Below are 11613 nucleotides of genomic sequence, written 5' to 3'. Positions count from 1 at the left end.
GGTGAAATTTTGGGTGGGAGGTACCTAAAAGAGTGGACAAATATAGTCCGTATTCGAACCTGATCTATATCTGGTAGATATATTAGGATGTGTAAAGCATGGACCAAATCGGTCACTCTTTTTGAGAGTTATCGTGCGCACAATTTGTCCTAACATGTTGAGCTGTTGTGGGGGGGGGGGGGGGGGGGCACCTGAAGGAGGGTACCGATATGGCTTATCTTCGAACTTAAACTATGTTTGGACAAAATATTCCGAAGGCCAAATTTTGGACCGAATCGGCTGATCCGTCGGAGAGTTATCTTGCGCTCCAACCACTATACACGGTGTCATAGGTGTTTTTGCACCTTTCAGGATATTTTCTCAGGAAGTATGGGCTTGTCCTGATGAAACTTGCACCATCGTATGGGGGGCAGTGACTACAAGTTGTTACAACACAAATCGAAGCGTTTAGAGAGCAAGTTCTAAACTGAACTTTTCCGAAATTGTGGGAGGTTCCCGAAGGAGTGGACCGATTGAGTCCATATTAGAACCTCATCTAAGTCGGGTAGAATTTGAAGGATGTGCAAAGTATGGACCAAACTGGTAACTCCCTTTAAGAGTTATCGTGCGCACAAATTTTCCGAACTTTTCCAACTTTTGTGAGTAAGGCACCGGAAGAAGTGGACTTGAGTGTGATATATTCGAAGAAACAGAATGCAGTCCGAAAATTTTGAAGGTTATGGTGCAGGAATATTCTCCTGCATAGATGACGAATCTGGTAACTGATACAGATAGCGTACTGAGGATCTGAAAGGAGCAATTTATTTATCTTTTGGTATCAAGTGAGGCCATGACAGTATTTATTCGACTAATGCCCGTAATTTCAACGCGTAGTTATCTATGAGTTCACAGATATATCCCGTGTAAGCAACATTTTATAATTTTTACGCATAGGTAACGTTACTGAGTCAAAAACGGCCGTGTTACTTACACCAAGGATTTTACCTGGTTAATCGTTGCCAATGTGTTAAAAGTTGTAAAACACTTCTAAGTGGCAATGATTTTGCGAAATCATGAATGAAAATCACCAATATTACCACATGATTTCAAAATTTACACTCCTCGGTAAATGACATGTAGAAATTACCAAACGCGTAGGTAAAGATAACTAATAGGTAGCTACCTACCCATTTACCCAAACGTTGAAATTACGGGCATAAAGAATATGGCAGCAGATGACGAACTACCAACCGAACTGTTGAAGAACATTGGCGACATGCCAACTACAGAGACAGAAATCCCATCGCATATAAAGTGCTGCAGAGGGTAGTGTGTAAACTAGGGTTACGACTTTTCGAAATTTTTTCTCAAAAATGATTTCCTGTAGCATGGACGAATGAACTTTTGCCTATTAATCACTAAAATAACGTTTATTCCATTCAAATATTGAAAAAGGTCATGCACAAAGCATTTTGAAACAAATTTGATTTTATTTTTGTTTTTGTTATAAAAGTATGTCTTTGAAATTGAAGAAAATTAGTGAGAAACAAATGTTATGTAAGTTTGGTTATCTCATGTGCCCATTATTCTGATAAATTCAAATTTTAAAATCAGTTTGTGCATGAGGTTTTTCACCGAATTACCGTATGATTAAGATTTTATGTAATCTTATGTATAAACTCATCACGTTATAATACAGGGATATGAGGTTGTAAAAATGTCATAACCCCAGTCATAACGGCTAAAACCTATATTCCATGGAATATTCGGGTCATATCAATGTAAGGCTGTTTTAGACCTAACAAATGTACTATGGAACAGATCTTCACTATACCTCAAATCCCGGGAAAACCGATAATCGGCACCACACGTTCGTCGATTATAAGGCCACATTCGTTACTGACCACCGCTCTACAGTGGTTCAGAATCGTTTTTTTTTCTGGTCAAAACTCTGTAACTTTTGAATGGATAGAGATATTTTCATGATTTCGTTCGACAGATAACAAAGTCATAATTCGGTCTAGTAGATGCAGAGAATTCAAGGCCAAAATTAAAAATTTTACTTTTTTTTCATATTTTGAATCAAGGAAAACAAAAAAAAAACTTTTTGGAAATTTTTTCTCAAAAATTTTTTTTCACAAAAAAAAATTGTTTTTAAAAAATTTAAATTTGTTTCCAAAATTAAAAAAAATCTCCTCGGGTTTTCATAAAACTCATATAACTCTTATAAAAACTCATATATTAAAAAAATCCATTTGTGTAAAAAAGCTATAATTTATATAGAAAAAAACATATTTTTACCCATGCACAGTGGATCCACTTGTATGAAGAAAGTGGCCAAAAATATTTAGAGTGTAAAAATGAAGCCAATGCGCCGGTTACAGCTTTGTGCTGCTGCGAAGAGTGTTTTAAGAAACCACGAGCGTAACATTCTCCCCCCCCTTTCCCCTCTGGAGGGGGTATACGGCAAGAATTGTTTTATGCTGTTAATACAAAATGACATAACCAAAGGTCCCGATTATCCTAATATTCAAAAATAGGCTTGGGGAAACAAAATAATCTCCAAAACAACATAAAATCCAACCAATTTAGCGGATTGAAAAAATCTAAATTTTTGTCTGAAAATTGGTAAAATTTTTAATATAGATCTTATAGCGTTCTTCCTGGAAGGCACGTAACGCAAACGTAAGGCAAATTTGGAAGAAGATTTGTTCGTCTTGCCACTGATACCAATTATGTTAATGTACGTGGTCAGATAACAGAGTTATACGCTAATATATCCATAGAACCTTATTCTAGGGCAGCTTTAGTCAGCGGCCCACTATTTAAAGTCTGGCACTAGATGGCACCTGATTTTAATACTGAATAATCTTAAACCCATGAACTACTTTGGAAAATTATTCCCGAGGTGGGCACTTGTGGGCATCATGACTAAAACCTTAGGTCAAGTTTATGTATATGATGGAATTGGCATTATAAAATACACTAAGAGAATATGCAGCTAACTAGAATTCAACAACACGCTAAAACACTATTTTTTTAATGAAAATTAAGCTATTACCTCCTCCTTCAAAATCCACTATAATATTTTGTTATACATACGAGGGCAGTTCGGAAACTTCTTAGCCTAGCACAAAAAGCGCGGTATAAACAGAAAAAAGTTAAGTGTTTTGGAAACTTCCATCTCTGTTATGAACACATGTTAAATTTTGTTTCGATCTGGCAACTCCTTCATATAGAAACATGTGTTCAAAAAAAAAACGCATCCGCAATGTTTTTACAATGGAAAAATTAGAAATGCTTAGTGTCATTAAATATTTACATAAAAAAGGTTTATCGGGACAAGAAATTCATAATGATATGGTGAATGTGTTAGGTGAAAGTGCTCCTTCATATGCAACAGTAAAAAATTGGGTTGCTGAATTTAAACGTGGTCGTACAAGCATTGAAGATGAACCACGTTATGGGCGTCCAAAAACAGCAACAACAACAGAAATTGTAGCCAAAGTGCATGATATGGTATTAAATAATCGACGAATAAAAGTGCGTGAAATTTCTAATATCATGGGCATCTCAAATGATCGAGTCCATTTAATTTAGCATGAAGAACTACAGATGAAAAAGCTTCCTGCAAGATGGGTGCCGCATTTGTTAACAGTCGATCAAAAACGCATAAGAATGAACATTTCTCAAGCTTGTTTGGATCGTTTTAAGCGAAATAAAATGGATTTTAAGCATCGTTTCATAACTGTTGATGAGACATGGATCCACCACTCCAGAGACAAAATAACAATTCAAACAATGGACTGAAGCTGGTGGAAGTGCCCGAAAGAAGTCAAAAACAATTCAATCGGCTGGTAAGGTTATGGCAACGGTTTTTTGGGACTTCAAAGGTATTTCATTGATTGACTATCTGCAAAAGGCTAAAACAATAAATTCAGAGTACTATTGCAACCTTTTGTATCAATTAAATGTACAAATTCGAGAAAAACGGCCTGGCTTACAACACAAAAAATCATTTTTCATCAAGACAACGTACCAGCGCACAAGAGTGTTTTAACAATGGCTAAAATCAACGAATTAACGTACGAGTTGCTTGACCACCCACCTTATTCTTCTGATTTAGCTCCCAAATCTAAAAAAATTCCTTGCTGGCAAGCGTTTTACCTCAAATGAAGATGCAATTACAGTTGTAAACCACTATTTTGAAGACCTTGAGGAAAACTATTTTAATCAAGGGATAGAATTGCTAGAGAAGCGTTGGACCAAGTGTATTAAGTTTCAGGAGATTATATTGAAAAATAAAAATATTTTTGAAAAACTAACTATTCTCTTTCATTGATAGGCTAAGAAGTTTCCGAACCGCCCTCGTATTAGTTTCGCGATATTTGGAATATATTTACTTGCACTTAAAATGTAGGTTGTACTCACAACAAAAATATTAGTCTTTTTTCCGACTTTTGAAGCTATTTTTAAGAAGATCGCGTTTGAATAAAACAAAAATTAATATATTTTTAAAAAGGTTCATGTCATAGCTGTCAGAATTGCCAGATGTTGTACCAAAATTTTGACATTATTTTTTTTATTTTTGGCCAATGGATGGATCCACTGTGCCATGTTTTGAAATTAGAAAAAGTGTTAAACAGACGGAACGGAACGGGTACAAAAGCATATATGGACTGAAAGATGACAATCTGTGGAAACGGAACTTTGTTCCACGCTGTTCCCTAAAAGTTCTAGCCCACTAAATTTTGAATTTCACTAAAATTTAGTATCTGAGGAAAAATAATAAAAAAAAACAGTAAGGAAAGGATCAAAGTCGGGCGGGGCCGACTATATGATACCCTACACCACTGTGAATATGTAAAATATAAATCGGAGCTATATCCAGATCTAAACCGATTTATATATAATTTGGCACATTTATTTTCAGACCGAATTCAGTCACACATTCCAAATATCATTGAAATCCGACTTATATAGCGTGTTTGGAGCAGCAAATACGCGAAATCGGCCGAAAATATATATGGGTGCTATATCCAAATCTGAACCGATTTCGATATAATTTGGCACATTTATTTCTAGACTGAATTCAGTCACACATTCCAAATTTCATCGAAATCGGAAATATATAGCGTGTTTGGTACAGAAAATACGTGAAATCGGCCGAAAATATATATGGGAGCTATATCCAAATCTGAACCGATTTCTATATAATTTGACACACTTATTTCTATACCAAATTCAGTCAAACATTCCAAATTTCATTAAAATCGGACGTATATAGCGTGATTGGTACATCGCATACGTGAAATCGGGCGAACATATATAAGGGAGCTATATCCAAATCTGAACCGATTTCGATATAATTTGGCACATTTATTTTTAGACAAAATTCAGTCACACATTCCAAATTTCATCGAAATCGGACATATATAGCGTGTGTGTTACAGAAAATACGTGAAATCGGCCGAAAATATATATGGGGGCTATACCAAAACTTGGACCGATATAGCCCATCTTCGAACTTGATCTTCCGACGGCTAAAAAAATGGTATTCCCCAATTTTCAGCGAAATCGGTCAACAAATGCGACCTGTATGTTGCGAACGGACGGACGGACGGACATGCATAAATCGACTCAGAAAGTGATTCTATGTATATCCCTAGAAGGAACTATGGGTCTATCTCGCTTCCTTTTGTATGTTACATACAAATGCACTAACACATAATACCCCTTACCACATAGTGGTGTAGGGTATAAAAACAAGTAAAAAAGTGTCAGTCGGCTTTGCCGACAGAGATATACCCTAAGCCTATGTGAATTGAAGTTTTTATCTACGGACAGACCAAATGTATTTAGGTTATTTTCAGAATTTTGTGGCCCTTTTTGGACCTTTGAACGTGCCGACAAAAATGAGGACTAGGATTAGAGTTCAAAAGTGTTGCGGAATATGTGCTTAAAGGAATGGATCGACATAGTGCATTATGGAAATGGATCTTATTTTGGGAGTCATATCTTTCCGATAGATATCAGACAAAATATGACGAAGGCAATATCTTGATGTACAGCCAATACATATAGTGTCATACGGATTTTTACACCTTTTGGGATGTTTTCTCAAGAAGTATGGACTTGCCCCTGAAAAAAAACTTTTGCCGTCGTAAGCAAATGCAAGTTGCTTCAACAAAAATCAAAGTGATTCGAGAGGAGGTCTTAAAGTGAACTCATCGGAATTTTGTGTGACAGGTACCCGAAGGTGTGGACAAATATAGTTCATATTCGAATCTGATCTATATACGATAGATATGTTAGGATGTGTAAAGTATGGACCAAATCGGTAAATCCCTTTAAGAGTTATCGTGCGCACAATTTTTCCGAAAATTTTTGAACTTTTATAGGGGAGGTACATGAAGGAGTGGACCGATATGAGTTATCTTCGAACTTTAACTAAGTTTGGCCAAAATATTACGAAGCCAACATTTTGGACCAAATCGGCAGATCCGTTCTAGAGTTATCTTGCGCTCAAATCACTACACACGGTGTCATAGGGGTTTTTGCAGCTTTCAGGCTATTTTCTCAGCAAGTATAGACTTGCCCTTGATGAAACTTGTACCGTCGTAAGCGGGGCAGTGAATACAAGTTGCTACAACAAAAATCAAAGAGATTCGAGAACAGATCCTAAACTGAACTTTTCCGAAATTTTGTGTGGGAGGTACCCGAAGGAGTGGACCGATTGAGCCCATGCTGGAACCGCATCTAAGCCTGGTAGAAATTTCACGATGTGCCAAGTATGGACCAAATCGGTTACTCGCTTCAAGAGTTATAGTGCGCACCCATTATCCGAACATTTCCGAACTTTTGTGGGGGAGGTACCGGAAGGAGTTGACCGATATAACAAAAATACGAACTTAAACTAAGTTTGGACAACATTTTGCGAAAGCCAAATTTTGAACCAAATCGGTTCATCCGTTCGAGAGTTATAGTGCGCACCAGCCAGACAGACAGACGGACATTGCTAAATCGACTACAAATTGTCTGAAACACATTTCGTCCAAACATACTTGGGGTCTAAAACCATTATTTCGATGAGGCACATTTTACCCGTATGAAAGTGTATATATCCTCGTTAGCATAAATGCTGAGGGTGTTACAAATTAAAAGGCGGTGAGAACCGGCGTCGTATGAATCACTAGTAGTACCATCCGACAAATATGAATGTAGTAAAACGTATGGAGCTGCAACACTTGCGTTGATTGGGTCATGTCAATAGGACCAATAAATATGCCCTTGTCACAAAGGCATATCAATACGAGTCATTTGACGATATACACTCCAAGGGAAAACCAAGAATCCGATGGAAAGACCAAGTTAAATAAGATACATCAATTCGCTAGTTTGTATAAAAAGCCTCTATTTTCCTTTCCTTTTCACAAATGACTGTGATTATAGACCACAAACCACAATCCGTTCCCCCTCAATTCATTATTTCAAATATTGAAAAACCACAATTGCCATTCAACGGTTGATGGCGTACTAAAATTGTCAATTAACCTTAGCTACAAATAGACCCCAAAACAATTTCATCGAAATGAGAGACGAAAGAAAGGCAGAGAAAGGCGTAACAGAAATCTGTGTGCACAGAAAGTTGTGGACGGACCATCAATCAACTAACCACACGATTGTGACGACGAACCTTCGAGACGCCCGCCTTTCTTATCAAGAAAGATACTTTATCCACAACATCAACGTACCGACATACATATTTATTTAACTATGAGAACGTAACAACAACAATTGCTCACTAATTTTTATAAGTGAAAAAAGTAAAAAAACAAAAAATAAAACTCAAGATAATAACAATAACACCGAAGATATGACGATGATGGTGTGCGCTCGTTCCGAAAGTCTCGTATACCGATAATGACTAGACATTTAATAGTGCTGTGGAATTCGTAACCGTTAATCCAGCATTAGATATTATATGTATTATTTATCAATTTTCGGAAAAAAACTAGGTTAGTCCGAATCGCTATCCGCTATTCCGATTTCCTATTCAGGCAATAATATAAATTTTAACACGTGTACGCAGAAACATTTTGAACTTTTTTACCTAAATGGGCCGACATACTACATCTTGGAACTTGATCAATTTTTGGGTATCACTCCTTTCGATAAGCATCTTACCTATCAGCCATTCGAATTGCTAAACGTTGGATTTTTAAAGCTTTCGCACAACAATGTCAGGATGCATGGACTTGCCCACGAAAAAATTATATCGTTGTAAGCAGAACCACAAAGAAAGACGACATTGATGGGAATTTCAAAATTATCCTTAAACTGCCGTTCAATTTCAATTAAACGAAAATGTTGAACTTTTGTGAGAGATGTTCCCAAAAGAGTTGTCCAATGTAAAACATCTTGAAGCGAAGAAATATTTCAAAGTTTCGGCCTAATGGAATTCTTCATTACTTAGTAATCGATATCAGTTGTTGTTATTGTAACAGTATTTTGATATGTTTGTATGTTCGCTTTTCTGTTTAATCTGACTCTGGGTCTATCTCCAGTTCTAAGAATGTGGCTGCTTCGATTGGATGTAACCACAGATCTACTGGAGTCAGTTGAGTAAGTTTGGCAGGAGAGTTAAAAGGTGCAGTGTGTCGTGCGGGCCTTTGCCTCATGCTGGACAGATGTTTTGTTTTCATCGATCCTTGCCCTATAGGAATTTACACGGCAACACCATCCCGAGCGTAGCTGAGCCAACTTACTCTGGTTTGTCGTGACATCCGACGCTTCTCAGCTGTGGTAGATGGGTGATGTTCACCGAAGAACGCACTCACACGATAGTTGTTTATGACCTGCTTCATAGGCTTGTTGATCTAGAGATTCTCTCTTGTAACGTTGGATCTCTCTTTCTAGATCATGAAGATGCCTACAGACATTCCTAGGTGGTGTTACCTATCCACCATATGTTGATTAGGATGGCTTTCACGGTAACACCGCAGCAAGTACTGCAACGAAAGCATACTTGTTGATCTAGAGATTCTCTCTTGTAACGTTGGATCTCTCTTTCTAGATCATGATGATGCCTCCACACATGCCTCGGTGGTGTGTCCTATCCACCATTCGCTGATTAGGGTAACACACCAGCAGGAAGAAGGAGGAACCCTGTTTCAGTTATCCGACAGTTTTGAATATTTTTTTCATCGGGATGCACTTATATTCGCGGATCAACCTGGTGCCGCTAAGCTTACAATTGACATACCTATCGCGCTATATGTGTCATCTGTACCCCAAGTAGTGCCGATTACGGACTTGAGGACCTTGCTCCTACATCTAAGCTTGTCGCAGATAGCTCTGGCATGTGCGGACGACATGAACATGCTGTGGAATGTGACCCCTAGAAATTTGGGGTTGTTTGTGTTCGGAATTCTGTTACCATCGACCATGTATTTCTACTCTGTCCTCACCTCTGCCGTCCATGTTGTGAGCAGAGTGGTCCTAGATTTAGTGGCGGATATTTGCATATTCCTCGCGAAGAACAAGGTGGTAAGATCAATCAAATAGGAGTTCAGCCTTTTACAAATGACATCAGGGAAAGTACCTGACGCCAAGATCGTACAATCATCCGCCGTCTGAAGGGGGCAGAATACAAGAGAAGTAGAGGTTAAACAGTTCCTAAGATATCACCACATCAGTGAACTTGGCGAACTTCCTAATTCACTCTACGAGGATGCACTTCTTGTTCCTGAATTCCACGTATAACTGGCGTCCACACATATAATTGATTATCCAACGTTTCGAACATGGCCGGAGGGTTGTCTGATCGGTGTCCTCAAACAGCAGTTTTTATACCCTGAGCATTTATGCTAACGAGGGTGTATACACTTTCATACGGACAAAATATGCCTGGTTTTGCATGGTTTTAGACCCCAAGTATGTTTGGACGAAATGTGTTTCAGACAATTTGGAGTCGATCTAGCCATGTCCGTCCGTCTGTCTGTCTGGCTGGAGCGGATCAACCAATTCGGTGCAAAATTTGGCTTTCGAAATATTTTTTCCAAACTTAGTTTAAGTTCGAAGATGGGTTATATCGGTCCACTCCTTCCCCCACAAAAGTTCAAAAATGTTCTGAAAAATTTTGCGCGCGATAACACTTGAATGGAGTGACCGATTTAGTCCATACTTTACATATCCTAATATAGCATTTCCAAATTAAATGAAACCTTTTCCAAATTGAATGAAACTTTTTCCAAATTGAATGAAACCTTTTCCAAATTAAATGAAACCTTTTCCAAGCCAAATGAAACCTTTTCCAAACCAAATGAAACCTTTTCCAAATCAAATGAAACCTTTTCCAAATCAAATGAAACCTTTTCCAAATTGAATGAAACCTTTATTTTTATTGAAAGAAAAAAGCCAGAATATTTTGAAAAGAGAAAGAAATAAAAAATTATATGGGGTTTCAAAAATTTTTTACTTAAATTCTAATCATAATTAATGACATAAAAGTGCAACTTGCTGCAAGTTTTGCTTCCTTGAACTTAAACATTTTATAATTTTTGGGCATCAATTAAGGTTATAGCGAAATAATGCTAAAGAGAGAATTAAGGTTTAAAAAATTGCTAATAATAACAGATGCTAATTGTATTACCTAATGAAGTGGTTCACGATTTGCTGCTTGTGGAATTTTCAATGGACATACTCATTACATAATTGGAGCAGTCCTGTTTATTGAGCTGTTGGTTGCTATGCTCAATCACGTCAACGATATTACGATCTATTGTCTGATCGCGTAGTACCACTCTGGTACACAATTTTATTTTTGAAAATGCCTTTACTATTGGGTTCAACATTGCTGAATATGGCATTAAAAATTACACCGGTTTAATTCTATCATTATGTATGTTCGTTTACTTATTAAGGTATTGCATAAAAATTATCCTGAAAAAAAATTCAAAAATAAAATTGTGTGCCAGAGCTACGCTATCGGACAATAGATCGTAATACCGTTGACGTGATTGAGCATTGTATCGAACAGCTCAAACAACAGACCATGAAAACGCGATAAAATCGATTAGTTGTTAAGCAGGGTCGTACCTAAAATTCTGATCGAGATTTTTGCAGAACATTTCGAAGCTGACAAACGTCATAATGTGGTACTTTTATAGCGGTTCTTAAAATAAGGGACGAAAAGGACATTGAAGGAAGCGAGTTAGAAGGTCGAAATGCTCTACGAAAATAATTCTAATTCGATTCGACTGAAGACGTGTTATCTCAAAAATAAGCTAGAACAACATTTAACAAAGATATAACGCTAATTTCAGATGCCTGACAGGGTCTTCAGCAGAAACTTAATCACGCCATAACTCGGAACTTCGACTCACGGCGGATCTGTCCTTCGGGATTTTTAATATACTCACCAAGGGCTTTCATCCCCAAAAGGAATTATCTCTGCCCCAGATTTTTACCTCCATTTTGTGTCACAGTGTTATTAGGAATTTTTTAAACCTAAATTCTCTCTTTAGGATTACTTCGCTATAACCTTAATTGATGCCCAAAAATTACGAAATGTTTATGTTCAAGGAAGCAAAACATGCAGCGAGTTAGACTTTTATGTCGTTACTTAAGATT

This window comes from Musca autumnalis, unplaced genomic scaffold, assembly GCF_047663935.1.
Source record: "Musca autumnalis isolate F117 unplaced genomic scaffold, ASM4766393v1 scaffold_1, whole genome shotgun sequence".
Classification (NCBI taxonomy): domain Eukaryota; kingdom Metazoa; phylum Arthropoda; class Insecta; order Diptera; family Muscidae; genus Musca; species Musca autumnalis.
The sequence above is the reverse complement of the archived record's forward strand: the minus strand, read 5'-3'. Positions refer to the sequence as shown.